We start from the raw sequence: 24,454 nt of genomic DNA on the forward strand, positions 1-24,454 counted from the left end.
CTGTTGTCACTGTCTTCGTTGCCATCATCTTTGCTACCAGGGAGTTCCATATACTTGAATCCGCTATTTCACCACACATTTCTGTTCTTTCCATTGAGCATAAATCTCAGATTAGCATCAAGGGACAGTATTACACACTTTCTTTTTCTACTTCTCTATTCTCTGTACCTTTTTTGGTGCCCTCCGGACATTGCTAGATGAGGACTGAAGTTGTATCTGAAAGCTATTATTAGAAGAGCAGAAAGAACTACACACCCAGGACACTGAGTTCTTTGTAGGTACCTTTCCAGGGAGAAGGAAGTCCCATGCCTCTCTTACTATTTTATTGCACAAAGTGGGGGTGAGGGGAGAGAAATTCCAATAATGCAGACCTCGTGCTGATATTTTTAGCTATGGTGATTCTGATTCCTCATTCTGGCTGGTCTATCTGTAACAACTCTCAGGAATGGGTCCCTATGGTCCTTCTGATGATTCTATTTTATTTTTTTATTAACAACCACAGCAGAGACACAGTCTTCTAGAGTGGTGCACTGTGAATGGAAAAAATAACATGGAAATCAACTATCTCCTTACAAAAGTGAGAGAGTAGGAAAATGTGTGGGTCTCTGCTCAAGAAAAATCCACGCCTGGTCCACGTGTTCTGGCAAAAGGGAACGTCAGGGGAAGTTCCTGTGCCTGAACAGGGTGCCAGGCTTTCTGTAGTCAGAGCACTCATTCTCTGATACCTATTTATGTCTAAAGCCTTGGCCGAAGAGCTCTCACTGATTGAATATTAGTAAAACCATACAATATTTGTGAGATCTAACTCACCTTAGAACTAAACCGAATGTCCAGATTGCTGTGAAGGAGAACCAAAAGAGTTGTTTCCACTTAAACCCCTGGTGGGAGCATTTTTATGTCAAAACTGAACTACCTCTAAGCAGTCCCTGCACCTTAGAGGGTAATAAAGGGCCGGTACCCTTTGGAGCCGTGTGGTCTTGAGCGGGTTTGGGTTTATGGGAATTCACAGTGACGTTTCAGAGTCGCTGTGGTTTGGTCCAAGGAGCTCTGGTTGTGGGCTAACTGCTGGTTGGTGTGGTCCTCGGTCAGCAGACTCAAGTCTCCTTGTGTGTCTAGCAGTAGGCTCTGGCTACTTACTTCCCTTCCCGGGATTCTAAGACATTTGATGAAATACCTGCTAAAATGGGAAGCTAGGGGAGTCCATCTAATTGCTACCTTTCTTCTCCTATGGCTAGTAGCTGTGGCTTTTTGTTTTTTATTTATTTATTTATTTATTTATTTAATCGTCTCCACCTTCTCTATGCCTCCATGGGTCTTGAGTATTCTGCTTACAAATAGAGTAAGTTCTCATTGAACAAAGGGAGAGACCAGATACCCTTTATTAGTTTATGCTTTTAAATTCATTCTGTTATCCTCACATCCTGAGGCAGATGGGGTGTGTCTCTCGGTGGTGTGGGTCAGTATAGAAGCCGCTTCCTAACATGCTCCTTCGGAGACTTCCTGAGAGTGGTTCAGTCCTGTTAGCAACAGACAAGAGTTTCTTGAAAACCTCAAATAATTTTTGCTGTCTTCACCATAGTTGAGTCACCCAGGATGACTGGTTAATACCAGCTGGCTGGGTGCAACCCAGAAAAGCCCACCCACACACCAGCACCCTTCCTCTTCGAACAATGCTTGTACTTCCTCTCGCCATTTCCACATGGGATCCGGGGAGCCCTTTCTCTGCAGGAAAGTAAGTGCGATTCCTCTGTGCTAGTGGGTTTTAAAACGCGCGCGTGTGTGTGTGTGTGTGTGTGTGTGTATGTGTATGTGTGTGTTTAAATAGACCAACATTTTAAAAATAAAGTATTACGAAGAACTCGCTTTTGTCAGATGGTTGGAAGTGGAGTTGCTTTGTCAGAAGCCCGAGTGGAGCGATACTGAGCTCTACTCTGGGCACCCCTGACGCCCCCATGGCGCTGCTTCAGTGAGTTGTCCTCACTAAGGATACATGACATATTTCTCTCTCTTTTTCCGTGCTGCACACGAGCATACCTAGACACAGGTACACACATTAGCAAACCGTGGGACAGTCCACTGAGCCATCCAGTTAGTGTGGATACCACTGAACTGCCTTCGGCATGAGTTGTCACTGCTGGTCGGGTTCACCAGGCAGTTTAGGTTGTAAACTTGATTTTTATCCAACAGAAATCAGGAGACTTCTTTTGCTTTCTATTCCCTACTTAGGTTTTTGTTTTAGTACTGTTAAAATAGCAAAGAGTATTTTAATAACTTAAACAAGCATAGGACAGTGTTATAGAATTTTAGAAGAGAATTCACCTTGTCCCCCTACACACACAGGTACACGAGTTATGCAGATAAATAAACATACTGAGGCCAAGGAAGTGAGGTGTAACTTGTTTCAAGTCTTACAGTTGATGAAATTGAAACAATAATTCAACTCTCACCCTAACTGGTTTGGCTCAGTGGATAGAGCGTCGGCCTGCGGACTGAAAGGTCCCAGGTTCGATTCTGGTCAAGGGCATGTACCTTGGTTGCGGGCACATCCCCAGTAGGAGGTGTGCAGGAAGCAGCTGATCGATGTTTCTCTCTCATCGATGTTTCTAACTCTCTATCCCTCTCTCCCTGTAAAAAATCAATAAAATATATTAAAAAAATAATTCAACTCTCTTGACTTTCTTAGACATCCTGCTGTTCCAGAATGTCTTTGCCACGTCTGCCCACTATCTGTGATCTGCCACCCCACACGGCACCACAGACCTCTCCCAGGGAGGTGGATAAGCAGCATTCACAGTGTGGTGTCTGAAGGCTTCCTAGGGGCACATCCCAGCTCTGCCATACTGCTTCCTCATGCCTCAATTTTCCCATCTGTCAAGTGGACATACTGTATGAAGATTAAATGTGCTAATGTCCGTAAAAGTCTCAGAACAGTGCCTGGAACACTGAAAGTGCTTAATGTATATTAACCCTCATTTTTGTCTGAATACTGTAAATCGCAGTGGAGAGAAGTGAAGTGGAGTCCTTTATGGGTCCCACTGAAATGCTTACCTCAGCCTGGGCCAACCATTTAGCTCACTTAGCTTAGCAAATGCCAACGCCAGGCCATTTCTGGAAGGCCTGCATGTTTGTCACAAGTGTTTTGAGACATTCTGGCTTAGGTCTCTCCTCCAAAACCCCCTCTCCCCCAACCCCTTGCCTATTACTCAGGGGGCACAGGGCTTAGCTGTTGTAGCATGATGTGGTGGGACAGTCTCAAGCAGAAGGAATTTCCATTTCTTTGAAATATTGCAGAGTTATTTTGTTTAACTCTGAGGACAGAGGGATCCTTAATGGCCCCTGGGCTGACTACTTTCTACTAAGCACAAGCCAGTATTTTGTTCCTCCATGTAATACCTTGGAGTTTAGCAGGAGGTGGGCGGAGAGAGAAAAGTTTTATGGAAGGATGGCACTGCTTTGTCTGTCTCTGTGAATAATGTGGGTGCGATAACCACAAAGTATTGCTAGGTAGCTGCCACATCTGTCAGTCCACTGCCACCGGCTGTGTGGGAGGCAGGGAGATACTGTGTGGAGCTAGTTGTGTCATCACTGTCCTGGGCGAGCCACAGCCAAGCTCAAGCCTGGCTTTGTGTGCTAAGACGCTTGGAGGCTAACTCCGTTGCTACTTTGAGCTCAGTGTTGCGTTGACGCACAGGGATGATACCTGTGGTGAGTGGTGTGTCCTAGAAGGCTTGGAGCTGCAAACCCTTCCTAGGAAACTTGTTCTTCTCTGGGTGAGTAATCCTGGTTCCTCCTCAAAATAGGCCTCCGCCTCGCTTGGCCACTGCGATTTGCTGTGGCAAACGGAGGCCCCACCTTAAGGACCAGGGCTTGTGTGAGGAAAAGCAAACCCAAGGTGCGCTTTGGTGGAGGGCGTGTTGCTAGAGCAGCCAGGGAAGTTTGCCTCTTGACAAGGGATCTTTTCAAAGGAAAGCTCTGCTCTCGTGTTTGTGGTCTTTTTCCTCTCTCATGCTTAAGAAAATATTTTGCTTGAAAAGTACAGTTAGATTTGTGTCTAAAAGTTCAGTGGAGAAAATGTGTTTAGACTAGTGGTTCCTTTTCTGTCTGTGCTCTGATAAAAGGATGTCAGAAACGGATGAACTAACCAGAACGCTTTAAGTGATCTGCCCTCACGTTAGAACACTGGCACACTTTTTCTTTTTTTTACACTGGCACACTTTTGTGGTTCTTCCTTCTGGTTAAAATGAGCAGCAGCAGCCTGACTATTTGTGAGAAAGCTGCGCAGGAAGTGGTGTGTTGAGATTTAGTTCCTTTTCAAGGACCTCTCCCTTCTGTTTGTTTAACATTGGTTTTGAGCTGTCTGCCACTTCTATTTGTATGATAAGCCCATTTCCTTCAGATCATTCATTTAGAGTATTCAGAGACCCATTGAGATTACTGAGAAATAAACAAGGCATAGTTCACAAAACATTTTTGAAGCGCAGTTAACTGAAATAGGTTGTCAGCCACGGAAATAGCTTGCATCTGTTTTATTGAACATTATTATTTCAAAAACATTGGATTTTGGCTTGCACGTACTTAAAGTTTCTTCAGCGCCATTTACTTTTTTTTTTTTTTTAAAGAGAACAGGACACATTTAATGAATAATTACCCACTGACAAGTAAAGTGCTTTTGGAGAGCAGAAGAGATGAGGAAGGGAGGGTCAGACTGTTTCCTTTCCAGGAAACCCACGTTCTGTCACTTGTCCAGTGGTAAGACTGTACTGACCTTTCAGTACTTTTTTATACTTAATGTGTCTTGGTCATATTACGAAACCTTAGCCCGACATGAAATCAAAATGCAAAATCGAGTATTACTGGCAGTAGATTGTTTTAGGAGCTAAAAGCCCTGGTCAGGGCTGCAGGATGAACTCAGGTGTGAGCTTTGTCAGATGGCATTACATGACTAAGTAGGTAAGCCATATGATTCATTTGAGAAATGAGACAACTTCAAACCGTTCATAATTATGCTCTTTATTAGAGAGCTGGGAGAGCTGGGTCTATACAGTAGACTTTTAGTACAGTCCACTATCATTTCACTCCCAGAGTGACGCTCCTGACCCAGTAGCTGTCCGCCTGATATACAGCATGATTTCTTGAAGATAAAAAGTTGTTGGTCTAATCGAAGTTAAAAGAGTCATCCTAGTCCTTGAGCAAGGTAGACAATTACTGGAAAACCTCAGAGCTGACCAGAGCGCTTTTAGAATTTAGTCTCTCCTCTCATTTACTCTGCACACTGAGGTCTTTGTCAGTTAGTAATGAAGCATCAGGAACAGTGACATCCTGATAACCTAAGTGATTTGACCTAAAAACCTTCCATTTAATCCTAGTTTCCTATGAAAACTACACCATTAGGGCAGACAGGGGACACAGTCCATTTCCCCAGGGCCCACCCTGGTGTTTATTGAACTGCCTCTTACTCCCTGTATGCATACTAATGTGTATTTTACCTGGATAATGATTCAGGTGACATTGACAGGGAAGCATTTGAGCATTTATTAAAATACAGTGTAATGATATTTGCACGTGGCAAGAAGGTATGTTCACCACAAAGCAGTGAAGTCTCAGTGGATTGCTGGCCCCTGGTCCAGTGAGTGCCCGAGAGCTTCCCGTGACTGGTTCAAGACTGTCTCACATTTGTCTCTGTTTTCTACTTTCTGGATCTTGATCTTTTTTCTCTGTGGTATGCCATCCGCTGAGTTTCTAGGATTATACGTATATCCCATTGGTGTCACTGTTATCTGGGATTCTTCTTTTAGTTGCTTTTTTTAGTTAGCGCATTTCCCACCCCTGCTGGTAGTTCTCTATCTTAGTTTTCTTCTCTTCTTCTGAATGTGTAGTTAAAAGCCTTTTCATAATATGAAACCAGAAACAGAGAACTTGATTTGAGCAAGACTTGCATGTATGTTAAAAAGTAAAGTATGTATTCATTGATGACAATTTGAGAAACACAAAGAAAATTATCTACTGTTATTCTACCTCCAAAAAATTAGTACTGCTGCCATTTTGGTATATGTATTGCCAACATTTGTGTATGTGTTTGAGTGTGCACATACTCAGGATGTATTTAAATGAATGCTTCCCAAAGTCTGTTGCAGATATAGGAAATAATTGGTGGTATATGAGATAATTGTAGGAAATACACGACTAAGCATGTTTAGTTAATAGCTATATACTCTAGTGTGTATTATAAAATAATAACTAGTGCATTAAACCTATGACTTCATGGCTACCATTGCTCTGGAACACCTTCAGATGCTATGGGTCCTCAGGACCTCTTCAGCACCTCACTCATTATATGACTCATTATATGACTTCACTAGGTCTTCACTGTCCAGCACATCAAGAATCTGGTCAGCTCTTCCTTCAAAACATATTTGTATTTCAACCCTTTCATCACTCCTGATGCCACCACGGTCCAAATGATCGAAGTCACCATCGTTTATTATAATACTAGAGGCCCGGTGCACAAAAATTTGTGCACTCGGGGAAGGGGGGTGGGGGGTCCCTCAGCCCGGCCTGTGCCCTCTCGCAGTCTGGGACCCCTTGGGAGATAACGACCTGCTGGCTTAGGCCTGCTCCTGGGTGGCAGAGGGCAGGCCCAATCCCTAGGTGCAGCCCCTGGTCGGGCTCAGAGCAGGGCTGATTGGGGAGTTGGGGCGCTGCCCCTGTCATGCACAGAGCAGGGCGGATCGGGAGGTTGCGTGCGATGCCACCCTCAGTCACGCTCAGGGTAGGGCTGATTGGGGGGTTGGGGCACCGCCCCGTCACACTCAAGGCAGGGTCGATGGGGAGGTTGCGGCGCCACCCCCTGTCACACACAGAGCAGGGCCCATCAGGGGGGTTGGGGCTCCATACCCTGTCACGCACAGAGCAGGGCCGATCAGGGGGTTGGGGAGCTCCCCCCCCCCGTCACGCACAGAGTAGGACCGATAGGGGAGTTGGGGTACTGCCCCCTGTCACACTCAGGGCAGGGCCGATGGGGAGGTTATGGCTCTACCCCGTCACACACAGAGCAGGGCCCGTGGAGGGGGGGGCGGGTGTTGGGGCTCCGCACCCTGTCACACACAGAGCAGGGCCAATCAGGGGGTTGGGCACCACAGCCTGTCACACACAGAGCCGCAGGGCAATCGGGGTTGGGGAGCTCCCCCCTATCAGGCACAGAGCAGGGTTGATCAGGGGGTTTGGGCGCCTTCCCCTGTCAGGAGCAGAGCAGGGCGGATAGGGAGGTTGTGCCCCCCCCCCCTCCCCGTCACACACAGAGCCGCAGGGCAATCAGGGGGTTTGGGCGCTGCCCCCTGTCACGTTGATCCCGGTGCTGGGAGGCATATTACCCTTTTACTATATAGGATAGAGCCCTGGTGCACGGGTGGGGGCCGGCTGGTTTGCCCTGAAGGGTGTCCTGGATCAGGGGGGACCAGGGGGTCCCCACTGGGGTTCCTGCCAGCCTGGATGAGGGGATGATAGCTGTTTTCAGGCTGGCGGGTGACTGAAGCTCCCAACTGCTCCTTTTTTCTTTTCTTTTTTATTCTGGGCCAGCTTTAGCTCTGAGGCTCCAGCTCTTAGGCCTCTGCTGCTGAAAGCAGGTTTCTGGCCTTTGTTTACCTTCTGTATTTGAAACAATGTTGTGATCCTGCTGGCTGAAGTCCGGTGACTAAAGCAGGTTTCTGGGGTTTTGTTTGCAGCTCAGAGGCCGGCAGCTGCAGGCGGGGAACGTTGGAGTCCTCCGTCACTGAAGCAAGCAAGCCTCATGTTCGCTTTAAGCTGCCTGGCTGCCGGCCGCCATCTTGGCTGGCAGTTAATATGCATATCGCCCTGATTAGCCAATGGGAAGGGTAGTGGTCGTACGCTAATTACCATGTTTCTCTTTGATTAGATAGGATCCTTGTACCTAGTGTCCCACTTTAGTCTTTTCTCAATCTGTGCTCACTTTTCTTCTCAGAGCAAAAGCCAGAGTCCTTACCATAACCTGCAAGTCCCTGCACGATCTGCCCCATCTACACGCCATCCCTCTATGACCTCATCTCCTCCCACTCTTCTTGCTCACTTTGCGTTAGATTCATTGGTTTCTGCCTTTCTTTGAACACACCTGGCCAGCTTCTGCTCTTGCCCTTGCTCTTTCATGTTCCTGGAAGCTTATCTCCATACAGCCCCATGGCCAGCTCCCCCCCTTCATCTCTTTAAAGGCTCCTGTCTAGTGAGCATTTACCTGGCTACCTTCTCTAGCCTTCTCACTCCTTTCCCCCTAAAGCTTCATATTCCCGTTGCCTGCTTTATTTTTGCTCCCTAACCATGTCACTAAAGTGCTGTGTATTTTACTTATTATCTGTCTCCCCACTAAACTGTAAGCCCCATTGGGCAGGGATTTCTGTCTGTCTTAGTCATTGTTAAATCTCCAGCACCTAGCACAGTTTCTGGCACTCAGTAGGCACTCAGTAAAAACTCACTGGGAAAGTAGTTTAATTAAAGGCAGGAGATGATTTAAAGAATAATATTGAGGAAATCAGTACATGTGATAAAGAGGTATGTAGAAGTCATGAAAGTGATAGATGAATGATGTTTGACAAACACTGATTTAAGTAATTGTTGAGTTTTCCTTTTATGTTCTTATAAATAAACTAGTGGCCCAGTGAATGAAATTCGTGCATGGGGGAGGGGGTGGAGGTCCCCTCAGCCTGGCCTGCACCCTCTCCAATCTGGGATCCCTCTCACAATCCAGAACCACTGGCTCCTAAGCACTCATCTGCCTGCCTGCCTGATGCCCCTAACTGCTCCCCTGCTGGCCTGATGCCCCTAACTGCTCCCCTGCCGGCCTGATGCCCCTAACTGCTCCCCTGCCGGCCTGATCCCCCTAACTGCTCTCCCCTCCTTGTCTGACCCCCCTAACTGCCTATCTGTACTCCCCTCCTAGCTTGATCCCCCTAACTGCCTGTCTGCTCTCCCCTCCTGGCCTAAACCCTCTAACTGCCTATGTGCTCTCCCCTCCTCTCCACGCCTTCAGACCCTGGTGCAGGAGTACTGAGAGCTCTCTGCCAAGTCCCTGTGCCCATCCTGATGCCCCTCTCTGGGCCGGGTGGCACCGCGGGCCTGTGCGCGCTTCCGCTGCGGGGGGGGGCGGGGGGGCGGCCGCCACAGCCCGTTCTGACGCCCCCCCCTTCGGGCCAGGTGACACCGCAGGCCTGTGTGCTTCCCCGGGGGAGGGGGCTCCGTGGCCCGTCCTGATGCCCCCCTCCGGGCTGGGCAGTGCCATGGGCCTTCAAGTGCCTCCGCCGGGGGGGCCACCCCCTGTGGCAGCCTCATGTCCCGGTGGCGCATGTCCCCGCCCCTGTCCCCGCCCACCAGCTCTTGTGTGCATGCATCCAGTTGACCGGTCATGATTGAGACACCTTTAGGACCAATTAGCATATTACCTCTTTATATATATAGATAGCACTGCAGTAAGTGTTCTTTAGTAATTTTCTTTTGTATATTTATGATTTTCTTAAATGCTTACAAGTATAATTGCTGGCAATTAGGATATACACATTTTTCAGACTCATTGAAGCTAGGAAATTTATCAGTTTACTCTCCTCTCCAATATGAGTACCTGTATCTCTTCCCATACCTCAGTATTATCTCAGTGCCTTTAAAAATGTTTGCATTGATTTGAGAGAGAGAGAGAGAAGCATCAATGTGAGAAAGAAACATCAATTGGTTGCCTCCCTACACCTCTTGACTAGAGACCAAACCCAAAACCTGGTCATGTGCCCCAGCCAGGAATCCAACCAGTGACCTTTCGATGCATGGGACGATGCCCAACCAACTGAGCCACACAGGCCAGGGCTTATCTCAGTGCCTTTAAAAAAATATATATATATTTTTATTGATTTGAGAGAGGAAGGGAGAGGGAAAGAGAGATAGAAACATCAATGATGAGAGAGAATCATTGATCGGTGCCTCCTGCATGCCCTACACTGGGGATTGACCCTGCAACCCGGGCATGTGCCCTTGACAGGAATTGAACCTGGGACCATTCAATCCGCACGCCGATGCTCTGCCCACTGAGCAAAACCAGCTAGGGCCTCATTGCCTTTTTATATTGCACATTTGATGGCTGAAAATGCCCTCTGAGTGCCTTAACTTGTACTTCTTTGATAACTTATATATATATATGAGCATTTTTTTTTCACATTTAATTCTGATCTTTTTATCCTTTGTGACTTGCTTGCTCGTGTTTGTTTTGGCCTGGGGCTCCAGTTGCAGTGGACTGAAAATGACATGAACTGGTTTTATTGGATGGATATCACAGGCACTCTGGTTTATATCCAACAACAGAATGCAGAATGCAGCGAGATCTCCCAGAGACAATAGCTGGAGGGTCTGCTTCCCTCCATCATCTTTGCTCTCCTGCTTTTTTTTTTTTTTTTTTTTTTGGCAAACGGGATTTCCCTTTTCTTCCTTTTCAGGAGGTCTCTGCTCTCCCATAACTCTTTATTCCACCTGTATTTGGCTTGCGATGTCACTTCCTTTGGCCCTATTTTAATTATGACCTTTCAGTTTAGGTACCATCATCATCTAAGTGCCATGAGTGTCTGTGTGACAGATGTCTAGGAGTGAGCAATCAATTGGCTTCATCAGGTGGTCACTACTGGCTGAGGTCAGGATGGGGACTGAGGATGGAGCAGCCTCTCTAGGAGAGACACAGTGACTAAATGTTCAGGACAGTGTCTTCTGCCTATTTTTTACTTTGGTGTATTCATCTTTCTTGTGTGGGTACACAGAAGGCCCTTGCATATGAAGGCTAGTGTTGTCTTTTGTCTCATATCATTTTAATTTTGCTCGATGTTTTTACCATGTAACCAAATCTGTTAATTAAACCATGATTTCTGCTAGTATAAAATTTAGAAATAGCTTCTCTGTGAGGAAATTTTACACTCAGCTGTGTTTTCTTCTAGTTCTTTATGGCTTTATTTTTATGTGCCCCTTGAATTATGACAAATTTTAGGGGAATTTGAGAGAGAAATAATGTATTTGCCATATTCATTCCAGAAGCATAGTGTTTATTTAGTACTAATTTCTTAACAGCAAAATTTTGTAGCTTTTTAAATTTTAGTTCTATACTTTTTAAAAGTTTACTCCTATCTACTTTATAAATTTTATATGATTATAAGTAGAATTTTTCCACAATTATATTTTCTAAGTGTCCTTCACGGTTTACTAAAGCTGTTGTTTTTATATTTTTATTTTGTAACTGGCTGCCTTACTAGTTCTAATAGCTTTTTTAACTTCATACTTTTGGGCTTTACATGTAGGCAGTCACAACATCTGTAAGTAATTATTTCTAGTTTCCTCTATCTCTTTATTTCTTATTCTCATTTTATTGTGGTAGATCTTTTAGGATGAATATAATTGTAATGGAATATAGGGCATATCTTATACTGATGTATTTTGTTAGGGATAATTATTCTGTTCGGATAGTCAAAATGCTTTGGGAACATATAGGTAAACAAAACTAGTAGAAAGCCATTCTTGACTGAAAAGATTTTCTCCACTGGCTGAATGTGTCATTTCAGGCTTGTCTTGGAACCTGAACATTTCACTTGTTGTACTTCTTCTGGTCAAATCATCGCCTTTAGAAGTTCCTGAAAAAATGCACATGTGATCTGTTCCATGAACATACTGTACTTGCTAATGTAGCATGTCACAGATTTAGTCTTGTGATTTTCTGGTAATTGATAGTGGTCTACTGTTATGGAAAATCGAGAAATGGACCTTAAGCAAATGGAGTAGGAAGTGTTTTCAAGGCAATGTAAGTAGGGGCTTCAATAATGTAGCCACTGCATCTTTTGCCTGCTCTGTGTTTTGCACACGTCCCACCTCCATCCCTAAACTTCAGCCACGGTGAACTTCTGCTTTCTTAAATGTGTTGTTCTCTTGCCTGTTCTTATCTCCCATTCTCAGCATTCTAGTCCTCAGAGTCAAATTCAGTGCCTCTTTCTCTAGGAAGATTGATTTCCATAAACGAGGTGTATGTCCTACCACATATACTTCTAATGTGCCCTGTATTTTCTTTAATATTCTGATAATTGCTTTTTAAAATTGACTTTTAAAAATGGTTATAGTTATTCATCTGTAAACTCAAACTGCACACTGTCAGAGAGTATATGTACCTTATTGACCTTTGTGTCTGACACATACATAGTCACTCAGTAAAGGTTTCCTAAATTGATGACTAAAAGGGGAATGGGGGAGAGTTAGGCATGTTTATCAGTGGGCGTGAGGGAGGGACTGCAGGGAGATGCCTTAATTAGCAAAAATAAATAGTAGCTCCAAGAGGGAAGCTGCGTACTTGAAAGGGCAGGGACATGTGTGCCTGTTCCAGAAACATTTACTTTTACCTGGATCTGAACCTTTATAGACTGAAGGCCAGGCCTTCCTTCTGCTACTGGAGTTGAGCCAAGAGTCTTGAGGGATCTGAAAGGTCATTTTCTACATGGATGAACTCTGTACCCTGGTGCAGAAGGAAAATATAACCCTATTCTTTATGCTTTGCCCCCTTTAATTTCTTTGCTCTTTGCGGTTTCAGTAGTGCAGCCACTGGGCTTTTACAGCATCTAAAATGGCAGGCTGGCTCCTACAGTTCAGGAACACCTCCTACAATAAACACCACGTTTAAAGCTAGAGTGAAGAAGGCAGTGGGAGCAAAAAGACAGGAGTGTGTACGAAAAAGTAGTATTTGTTGCTCTTTCATTGGCCAAAGAAAGGAAGATTTGCTTTTGCGACCCTGGATGGTGACAGTTTATGAAAATATTTCCAGCAGTAAAAAAAAAATTATCAGGTAGTTTTAGTGTTCCTCAACTTAGAGTCAACTTATCTCCCTATACTTCTATTGTTATATTATCATATTAATCCTATTATAAACGGAGAACTCAGAACTGAATATAAGTGGGAAGGCCAGATACTTCCTTGGTTATTATTTTCTATATCTCATTTATTTGTTCAGTGTCTTCCTGACAGACCTGCTGTTTGATGTCATGTTGAAACAGACACTCAGTGATTGAGCTGATTTTATGTGAAATTACTACATGACTGACAAAATTAAGCAAGTTAGTCTGCTGGCTTCGGCAGATTGGGTTGGGGTGGTGCTGTGTGTATGTGCAGATCAATTCGGGAGCTGCATAAGGGTTGGATTGAACCCTTTCACTCTACAGATCGGGAGCTGAGATGTTAAGTGACTTTCCCGAGGTCATGCAGCATTTTAGCTTCAGGGCCAGACTATTGGTAATAGTTGCACTATTGTATATACTTGCTATAGCTAATAATTTTACCTGTTTTACAAATGAGGAAACTGAGGCACAGAAAAATAAGTTGCCCAACTTCACACAGCTAGCACATGTCAGAGCCAGGATGTGAACCAAGGTCTGGGTCTCAAGTCCTTGCTTTTAACCAGTGAGTTGTTTTCCTTCTCCCTCAGTCCAGTGTTCTCTGCCCATTACAGTGCTGTCACCTGCAGTAGCTGCCTCCCCAGTATGTGGCTTCTGCAGGTGTTTTCCATACATGCACATGGTACTAGCTCTCCGCCAGTATATCATGCTCTGGCTTCAGGGATGGCTCAGATTGAATGAATCTAGTCTGTAAGGAACCATGAAACAGGAAATGTATCTGCAGGCTTGTAATAAGTTGGAGTTACCTCCAAAGACAACTACGACTTCTGCAAGGGTACAGTTTGGGTTATGCTGTAGTCTTTTATTTCCTTTCTCAACTATGGTTGAGAACTGATTTCTTTTTGAAGCTGGCTCAAAACCCACCAAATTAGTTGATGCTATAATGGCCAAAGGTATTTTGATGCTTATTAAATATCTATTTCTCTGGTATTGATCACAGAAGGTCATTTTTATTGTTATTTTTTTCAATGAGTTGTAGTATGCATGGTCTCTGACCTCCTGGGAAATAGCTAAAAGAAATGCCCAGGAGCTGTAAGGCTAGATTCACCCAAAATGGATGTTTTATTTATTTATTTAAAAAAATATTTTTATTGATTTCAGAGAGGAAGGGAGAGGGAGAGAGATAGAAACATCAATGATAAGAGAGAATCATTGATCGGCTGCCTCCTGCATACCCACTACTGGGGATCGAGCCAGCAACCTGAGTATGTGCCCTTGACCAGAAACGAACCTGGGACTCTTCAGTCCATAGGCCGATGCTCTATCCACTGAGCCAAACTGAGTAGGGCCCAAAATGGATGTTTTAGATACGATCCATTGGAGTTTATAATCAAGGAGACCAAGCAGAACTTGAACACATCTTTTTTACCTTTGCCACTTGTGGAATCTAGAGTTCAGAGGGTCCAGAGGGCTCATTCATTCAATAGAAAAGTACTAAGGTTTGGTGTCTCCAGAGCTTTCTTGAGGGAAAAAATGGTTGTGCTTCTTGTCCATCAGGTTCTGTGAGATGCTAGTCTTTTAAAGACTTGTTTTAAAATTATGATAAAAATTTCTCTCAAACTTTAGAGCATCTTTTCATTAATCTCACATGCATTATTTCATTTCCAGACAGACCTAAAGAAATATCCCATTAGAGGCACGACAGAAGTGCTCTGCGGCTGCAAGTCTAGTCAGTCATGGGTTTGGGTAGGCTGTGGAGAAGCGTTTGAAATGAGCCTGGAGGAGTGAGTGGATTTCCATGTGCTGGAAAGGAGGAAGGACACATGAGGCGAGGGAGCAACAGCCTGAGCAAAGGGGCTGCGTGGTGTACAGGGAAAGAGGCAGTGGAAGTGAGCTGGAGACTTGATCACCCAGTGTTAAGAACAGTGTGCTAGGAACAGTGAGGTGAGCCCCCTGCTAGGAGATGTGGCAGTATTCTGTAGGCCTAGGTCTGTTTGAGTCTCCTAACCCATACTTTTTTTTTTCTTAGTGATTTTTGCCTTTCAGTTTTGAGTTCTCTATTAGTGCAATGGGTTGTTTATTATGCAAAGTCCTCCAGGATTGAAGACAGATGTGGTTCAATTCCAGCTTTGTATCTATATAGCTTTGTGTCTTTGGGAAAGTCAGTCTTTCTGAGCCTCACTTTTTTCTCCCATTAAGTTTAGAGTGCTTTTCAGGCCTTATCCCGAGTATTAGGAGACATTTGTGAGTGTGTGTGTGTGTGTGTGTGTGTGAGAGAGAGAGAGAGAGAGAGAGAGAGAGAGAGAGAGAGAGAGAGAGATTTAGTATAAAGCATTATCTGTAACTGTAAGGGGAAAGAGCAGGTAGTGGTGTCCTCATCCTATATAATAAAAGGGTAATATGCAAACTGTCCCTAACAGTAGAATGACTGGGAATGACTGGTCACTATGACACACACTGACCACCAGGGGGCAGACGCTCAATGCAGGAGCTGCCCCCTGGTGGACAGTGCGCTCCCACGGGGGAGCTCTGCTCAGCCACAAGCCAGGCTGACGGCTGACAGTACAGTGGTGGTGGTGGGAGCCTCTCCTGCCTCCTCAGCAGCGCTAAGGATGTCCGACTGCAGCTTAGGCTTGCTCCCTCCTGGCAAGTGGACATCCCCCAAGGGCTCCCGGGCTGCCAGAGGTATGTCTGATTGCCAGCTTAGGCCCGATCCCCCGGGCAGTGGGCCTAAGCCAGCAGGTGGTCATCCTCCGTGGGGTCCCAGACTGCGAGAGGGCACAGCCCGGGCTGAGGGGAACCCCCACCCGCCGAGTGCACAAATTTTTGTGCACCGGGCCTCTAGTCTATAATAATAAAAGCATAATATGCAAATTGACCAAACAGCAGAACAACCATCCGGATGACCACACTATGACACACACTGGCGCCAGGCCAGCCATGCAGGTGTGATGCGATTGTTGGGGGAGGGGGGCTGCCATTGCCCCACGATCGCCTCACAGAGGGAGGTCCAGGCCACTGGCTGGCGGGGTGATCAATCAAGGGGGAAAGGGAGGGGTGGTGGTGGACACAGGCAGCGTCAGGCCAAGGCAGATGCAGGCAGGGGGTGGGGCCGGCTGCAGGCAGCTGGGGGAAGCCTGGGTCCTGGGTGCCAGCAGCTGGAGGGAAGCCCGGGTGCAGGTAGCCAGAGGAAAGCCGGATGCCTGCAGCTGGGCGAAGGAAGGCCTACCCTTGCATGAATTTCGTGCATCAGGCCTCTAGTTCATAATAATGAGCTTTCCCAAACTTTGGCAAGTTCTAAATGTTATCAATGGGAGTTATTTCTGTAAGTATTTTGGTTGCTGTGAAGTGACTAGCATGTGACAACGCTGTGATAAGGTGCAGAAACGTCATCTATTGGGGACTTGCAGCTGGTGGCATCGCAGCAAATTTTGGACTTTAGAATCCCATGGGGCAGGACCACAAAGCCAGGAGGACAGGACTTTTCACACCTCTGGTTGATAGAGGGGAGGGGAGAAGTCACACATTTGCTATTATAGCTACTTGACTTGTACTTTCTTCTTTTTATTTTAAGTGGTGGGGTAAAGATCTTTTAATAGGTCTAATGCAATTGACTTAAAGTATGTTTAGGTTTTATTAGCTCTAATTCCAAGGATAGGAATTCAGATTGTGAAAGTAAGATTATCTAGGTGATTTGATTATAGTTGAAGGAGAAATTGGAAAATGAATTTTAAGAATGGCAGCAAAGTGGAATCTGTTTTCTACAGACCCCGAAGGAAGGAGCGTATCCTCCGAGTGGAAGTCCCAGATTGGTAGGTTTTTCTTTTTTTAGCTTCTTGGGTGATTTTCTAGCTATTGGCTTGGTTAGTGTTTTCTTTCCATTACCCTTTCTTCCTTCCCCACCCCCCTTTTCTTGCTGCTTTATAAGACCAGAGTGATATTACTTATACATTTCAGAAATAAAAATAAAGAATAAAGCTTAAATAACAATTTTATAGAGCTGATTGACTGGGTTGATTCATCACTTTTGAGTGCATTTATATGCTAGGATAGGAGTTAAGTGGTTGTATAATTTGTAGAGTATCTATTGCTCTTTAGGTTGGTCCACGTTTGTACATTCCCTCACCAGCCAATCCTTAATGAATTTCTGTGCCCGCCTTCTTCCTGCTTTTGCTGCCCAGCTTCTGGCGGCCAGTGAATATATGGTATACCAATACTAATCCAACCCAGCAAAAATGTGGACCATAGAGAAATTTCTCCATAAAATTATTTATTGTGTTTTAAAATGTGTGGAGCATCCATTAATATGAATAATTAGAAGATGGTTTAAGATCCAGTTGAAAGTAGTTCAGTACTTCATATTTTTAAAATTGAAACTGACCATTTTTTTCCCTTAGGGTGTGATGGGGCAGAATGTGGCACTTTAAAACCATTATTTTTCAATTAGAACTTTTCCTTAATATGTAACCAATCAGTGATAGAAAACTAATTATTTTTAAGTTTCAGATAATTGCATACGAAAAAAGAGAAACCAGAAAAATGTTTTGATAATTATAACAACTAATAATGAAGCATATATTGGGTTTTCATATGCTGATTGGGAATTTATTGCTTTTGAATTGACTTTTATTAATGATTGTATTACTGAATGGGCCTCTATAGAGGGATGCACTGGGAATAGTGAGTTAAGCATTATACATAAACAGCCATTGTCATTGGTTTTCTTGTTATATACGAAGTATATATGAGTATTACTTGTGCTGTTTGTCTTTCTCTTTTTAATTGGTAAGGATTTTAGAGAGAAAAAGCAGAGGAGCTAGTCCAGGCAATTCTGACTTGTAACAATTTGACATTTCTTTTTTATAAATTTTCTTTGGAGGGATAGACTTGATCTCACTCTGTGGTATAGTAAATATTCTTCCTAAGTTTAAGTTTGTGATGTATTTCTTTATTGATAATGTTAACACCTCCCTTTAAATGAATTTCTATAAATTAGTTCATTTGAATTTGGAGAAGCAGGAAGGGATATCTTGGTCTGGATAAGCAAGTGTTTTTCTGGGTAAGATATGGGAGTGTCTAAATCCAGACTGCTCTGTCTCCAGCAGTGTGTGCAGTGTATCAGTCACCGTCATTAAAGGACATGGTCAATTTCAGACCGTCCACTCCTTAATTTACAAGGAGAAAGTATGAAGTTGCCCCTTTGCTTTATTTCCTTTTGCTAGGGTGGAGAGTGATATGAGATTTTTAATGCCGCATCAAGGCAGGGAAGTAACATAGCCAGAGGCTGTTTCCATGGAGGATATAAACTCAGAATGTCCACTGACATTTTTAGAGCATTTCAGGAAAACAAGTTAGTCCATGCAAATGATTCATTCTCCCTTTCTTGCCCACTGAAATGGGATTCACGGATCCCAGTTTCCACGAAGAAGCTTCTGTGCAGATCATGAACCTGCACAAGATTTTGTGTCATTTTTTCTCTTTATTCCTAAACTGGACATCCAGTAACAATTGCTTTGCAAAGGAGTCATCTGAAATGTTTATGATGTGGTCGTACTGAAGCAGACTTGGTAATATTGCAGATATTACATTTTCATATGAGAGCTGGCCCAGAAAAGCTGCAATTTAGTGTCAAAAACCAAAACAAACCCAAAAGGCAAAAACATGACAAGCTGCATCAGTTGGCTCATGCCTCCAGAGGAGTATGAACCTCTGGAATGAAGAGTTCGCTTATTTACTGGAAATCTGTGCTTCTAAGGCAATCTGTACTTTATTCACTGGTGCATTTGGTCAATTTCTGTGCCACTGCCTGCACGCTGGTGCCCTCTTCTGGAATCATGAATGCAGGGCTGAGCAAAATGGAGGTGCTTTAAAAGGTAGGCTGAGGAGACAGAACCTCTGTGTGACACCTCTTAAAATTCTTCGTTGGCAACGATTGAATTTTGGCCTCTGTGCTAAACAGAGAAATAGCTATTAGGAATTTTGACTATTAGGTATTGTTTATGGTTTTCTTTAAAGGCTCTAAAATCACATATAAGAAAGATGAAGTCTCTTCTAGAGAAAATGTATTCTGTATGTGTCAAAAGTGGGTTCATTGGGGCAATTTAAGTCAGTTTTAATTTCTACTGGGCGCTTACTAACACTTGTATACAATATAAATAGCACTTTCCATTAAATAAAATACTGTCAGATGTCATTATCTCACATAGTCATGCAAATAACCAAGCAATTTGAATCTTTTTTAAAAATATATTTCTTTATTGATTTCCGAGAGGAAGGGAGAAGGAGAGAGAGAAACATCAATGATGAGAGAGAATCATTGATTGGCTGCCTCCTGCACACCCCCTACTGGGGAACGAGCCCGCAACCCAGGCATGTGCCCTTGGCCGGAATCGAACCTGGGACCTTTCAGTCCGCAGGCTGACGCTCTCTCCACTGAGCCAAGCCGGCTAGGGGGCAATTTGAATCTTAATGATGTAGGGGTAGGACTAGGGATGAAAATGGATCTGGTGATGGGAGCTGACAGTACACTGAGCATTTACATGAAACTTCTCACGTAAACTTCACAATAGCATGGGTCTTGGTCTGTTATCGCCATTTCATAGATTAGAAAACTGAGGCTCACAGAGAAGAATGAGCTTAACCAGTCTCACAAGTGGTGGCTGATGGAACCAGTGTTTGAACCGTAGCGGTTCTCTTGGATGGAACTTGCTTTTAGCAGCTTCTAAATTAATAATTGTTACTCATTGGCAAGTTGAACACTTGCAAGTAGAATCCCATTAATAAATGACGGGAGACCTCCTAATGCTACTATAATGCAATCGTGTTCAGATGAATGCAGCACCAGGTATTTCTCTGTTGGCACATTCAGGATTTCTTGGTCATATGGCACACCACAGCCTCTCACAGGGGATCCTACCCCCAATGTGGGGGGATGACTATTCCTGTACTGAGTTTCCACAGGGAGGGGATGGTTGCTGTGGCTACCAGACAGCTTGCCTGGACATCCTGTGGACACCCTAAACTTCTCATGTCTTCGAACCAAACTCATGGCCTTTTCTCCTTCTGTCTCCTGTTCCTCTGCATATGGACGCACACGCTGTTATACACCTCTCTCTTCCTCTCGTATTCATTATCTTGGGTGGGGCATCACATTCTGCCCAGCTTCTAAGTCAGAGTTAGCCTCTGCCCTCTCTGTGAACACCACTCAACACACATCCCAAATCACCCATTATGTTCTTTCATTTTACTTTCTAAATATCTTTCAGGGCAGGCTTTTTTTTTATATATATTTGCATGAACTCACTTTCAGTTTAGTTTCTTGTCTCTTGACCAGTCTGGTTTGAGAACTTTCCTAGGTGATTTCTTGGCCTTCAATTTTGTCTCCTTGCTCTTTTTCCTCCATGTTGTAAGCAAAAGTGATCTTCCCCAAATCCAAGTCCGATTCCTTACCTTTTCCCCAGGATAGGCCTAGAGTGGTTCCTCATGGCGTGCAGTGGTGACTCGAGTCCTGACATCATCTCAGAATCATCTTGGACCTTAAAAAGAAAAGTGCTGAGGACACTTCAGGCCAGCGGAGTGGGAATTCCCTGGAGTGGGGCCCTGGCACATGTCATGCCTGGAATGTTCACATACCCTCCTATCAGGCTGTCTACTTGGATATCTAATAGTCATCTCAAAGTTAACATGTTTAAATGTAACTTCTTTCTCTCAAAACTTGTGCCAACTTTGACCTTCCCCATCTAAGTTGATGGCAACTGTGCCTTTCAATTTCTTCAGACCTCCCATGACCACTTTATATATAAAAAGTCACTCATCCCAAAACTGGGAGTTCTGATCTCTTCTTTCTTTGCTCTTTTTTTTTTCCATAGTAATTGTCACCTTAGCACAGGGGTGGGGGACCTTTTTTTGCCAAGAGCCATTTGGATATTTATAACATCATTAATGGGCCTTATAAAATTATCAACTTAAAAATTACCCTGCTATATTTGGTCACACATTTAATTAACTCACCTCTAATGCGTTGGCAGGGCCAGACCAAATGATTTCACAGGCCTTATATGGCCTCTGGGCCAGAAGTTCCCACCCCTGTTCAAGCATATTATATGCTCATTGATTATGTCTGTAGTTTATTTTTAGCTCCCCTCAATAGAAGGGTGTTTTTGTTTTGTCTTTTTTGTCCTTTTGTTTTGTTTACCGAAGTATTCCAAACACCTAAAGCATTGCTTGGCACATGCTAGGGAATTTGTTAGTATTTGTTGAATCATACCAGAGAATGACTAGCAATAGGAAAATGAATATAGTAGAGGGTTTAAAGGACTTGAGTACTGGAGTCCCATTGCCCATGTCCAGCCCTGTGCCTCAGCTCCCATCTGTGAAATGGGTCTACCATTTCGTAAGGTTGAGGATCAAATGAGACAATCCCTAGGAAACACTTGTCTGGTGGCTGGCACATGGTTACTTATGTTAGATGCTGTCGGGTGAATGCTAGTACTGAAGGTGTTGTAGTTGTTCTGAATCATTTCTCATTGATGTTTCCTTCAACATTGGATTATGTACATCTCTGCAATGCCAAAGGAATGAACACCATAGATAATGATAGCCAATAAGATTTTCTTTCTTAGTGACAATTTATGCTTCAAGGTTTTAAGTGTATCTTTCATATGATGTTACTTAGACCTCTTCTTGACTTTCATTCCGGCCACAAAAGCTGTGCATTTGACCTAGCTTTCACGAGTCTGTTGGTCCCAGACTCTGTGTCTGTATCTTCTGCCTGAAGAATGACAACAGGGTCATATTGCTCTCTCTGGTCTTTTTATCCCACTTGCAAGTGAGGTCATTTCTTTCCACTCTTAGGGATTCCTCTGAATTGCCTTTGCCATGCTTATACAGGGTGGGGCCAATGTAAGTTTATAGCTGTTCATCTGGAAAGTAATACAATAATTAACAAATAATAGTACAAGAATAAACTGTGTTGGGTGTATTCCCAACTATAAACCTACTTTTGTTCTACCCTGTGTATAAAATTTAACAAGGCGGCTGTGTGTTGTTGTTTTGTATGTATATCCCAGGAAATATTTTATAAATGCAGGAGGAAAAACGTTGACACCTTAGCCTAGTTTATTTATTCTAGTTTTAATACCACAATTAAATAATTTAAAGATTTTTTTTCAAAATTTAAATTCAAAATAAATAGGAAATAAGATAATATAGCTAGTGCCCTCTGCTGATGTTGGTCTCTAGAATGTTCCCCAGGATTAATTATAATGAATTAGAAGTTTGTGCTGCATGTCATTGATAGCAGAACATAGAGGACATGGAGACAGATCATTGCCCAGTTCTTGCATTTTTTGACAGATATTGAATAACTTTGATCTACTCTTGTGATGTGGATACAAAATGAAATTCAAGGTAGTGGTAGATGAGAGATGGGTTTTTAAAAGGCAGAGCTATAATAAAAGTATATGCCAGAATCTTGTTCTCTGAAAATGCAGTGAGGGGAGTTGGAGCATGATTCTAGAAAAGTAGTTATTTTACCCGGACTTGCATAGGATCAGTAAGAATTTGCAGAATTTTGGGTAGCCCAGAATTTGGGGGTGGAGGTAACAAGAGTGGCAAAGGGAACAACATGTGAAAGGGGTATAAAAACACAGGTAATATTTCCGTGTGGCCCAAGTGTGAGGACAGTGGTCCGGTGATAAATCTAAAAGAGGAGGCATGTGATCACATCAGTGGTGACAGTATGCAGATTGGGGGGAAAGGCTGAGCATACAGAGAAAAGAGGGTAGGGTCTTCCTTTTGTATGCAGAGAAGAATTGGTGGGTCCTAGGCAAGTGAGAGACGGACTTGATAAAACCGTAGGAAAGTACTAGGAGTAAAAATGTAATCACAGAAGCAAGTCAAAACAAACCTGGAGGTGTGGCGGAAGTGCCCAAAGGGCCTGGGGGCAGGTGCAGCCTCCTCTGCTCACAAATTGATTGGCAGGTGTGGTGACCAGAGGCACTAGATTCCAGGCCCTGTCCCCCGAGCTCAGCCTTCAGATGGCCCACTGCCTAGAGCCTGCATGCTCCGCAGGGCACCCCAGGACCAGGACCTGGGGGGTCCTAGGGCTCTGGGGCAGGGGTCCCGGGGTGCCCCTCCTTCCTCGGGACCTGTCGTTCTGGTCCTCATCTTTCCCCCGGATCTAGTGTTCAGGGCGGAACAACGGAGCGCACCCCGCAGCTGCTGACTCTCTGTAGCCCCGTGGGAGAGTCCTATGCACAGTACCTGCTGAGTACACAGTGTTTGACACAGAACGATATGTGAAGCCTCAGTCCTGCGTTGACATTGTGATTCGCCACCTGGCCCCCTGTGCCAGCCACTGTATGTCCAGGACCACTTCCGCATTGAGCTGTCTGAGGAGGGAGCTGAGGCTGAGTGTTGGGGTGCAAGGACATCACCTCGGTTTTGAGGGCCCCAGCCTACCGAACTTCAGGGACAGCCTGACCTAACGTCCCTCCTGGGCCTCCTTCCTGGACAGCACCACCCATGACCAGATACCTACCTGAGAAATCCCACCCACAGCTGGCCATCAGCTCCTTCCTCCTGCTCTTGCTGACCGGCATAGTCTTGGTGGCCTTCCTGCTGCTCCCACTCTAGGATGAACTGGGTAGCCAGTTGCCCCAAATCCTGCATGTCTCCCTGGGACAAAAGTTGGTGGTGGCCTACATCTTGGGCCTCCTTACCATGGTCTTTCTCCATACCTGAGTCCCCTCCCCGGTAGGGCTGTGGACCTGAGACAGCCACTGTGATGCTCATACCTTGCCTCGACTCCTACTCCCTTCTTCTTCCTGCCACCCCCTCCACCCTTGACAAAAACAAAAAACACACACAGGGATTTGTATTCATTTTCCAAGTTGAATAAAATAAATTTGCAAAATTAAACTGAAAAAAGAAAACCCACAAAAAAACAAAACACAAACCTGGGAGGTAGCGTGGTTGTGAAAAGCACCACCAATTTACAGTCAGAGAACACCATTATTGGAATTCTTCAAATAAAGCCGAGGAGAGCAAACATTTCAGGAGATAGAGTCCAGTTAAATCTGAATTTCTAGATAAACAAGGAATAATATTTTAGTGTTCAGAATGCCCATAAAATATTTGAAATATCCTAAAATTATTTTTTTATCTGAAATTCAGATCTAGGTGGGTGTCCTATTATTTTTATTTGAAAAATCTGGTAATCCTAGTATGATAAAAATGAAAAATAAAAGGTCATGAAAAGGCTTGATGGTCAGACTCAATGATCTGATTTTTTTTTATAGTGTTAGCATGTTTGCTTGGAGGTGTGAGATACAAGCGTTCGATAGAACACAGGGAAAATCTTTCGGGAAATGTTTTCTACATTTAGGTCACTGGTTGGGATTTCACCTTATGAGATTATTAAGAAGAAAAATGGAACTATAGAAAAGGGGAAATTGAAAAGCATCTAATATTCAACAGACTAGATGGACAGTGTCTTGTGTATTCCAGGAAACAAAATGGGTGTCATTCTCTCGGAGAGGGACCATCACGCTGCT

The 24,454-nt window shown here is 44.2% G+C and overlaps 1 protein-coding gene and 1 pseudogene across 5 annotated transcripts in view; both read left to right on the plus strand.

The window, feature by feature from the left end:
* The window catches only part of PSD3 (pleckstrin and Sec7 domain containing 3), a 274,398-nt gene that overhangs the window by 43,914 nt on the left and 206,030 nt on the right, over nt 1-24,454 (plus strand). The window lies entirely within an intron of this gene.
* Nucleotides 22,960-23,642, plus strand: LOC308514536 (motile sperm domain-containing protein 3-like; annotated as a pseudogene). Its single transcript has one exon. The product of its transcript is annotated as a motile sperm domain-containing protein 3-like (transcript).

The sequence above is a fragment of the Myotis nattereri genome, assembly GCF_964212035.1.
Source record: "Myotis nattereri genome assembly, chromosome: 2".
NCBI classification, from domain to species: Eukaryota; Metazoa; Chordata; class Mammalia; order Chiroptera; family Vespertilionidae; genus Myotis; species Myotis nattereri.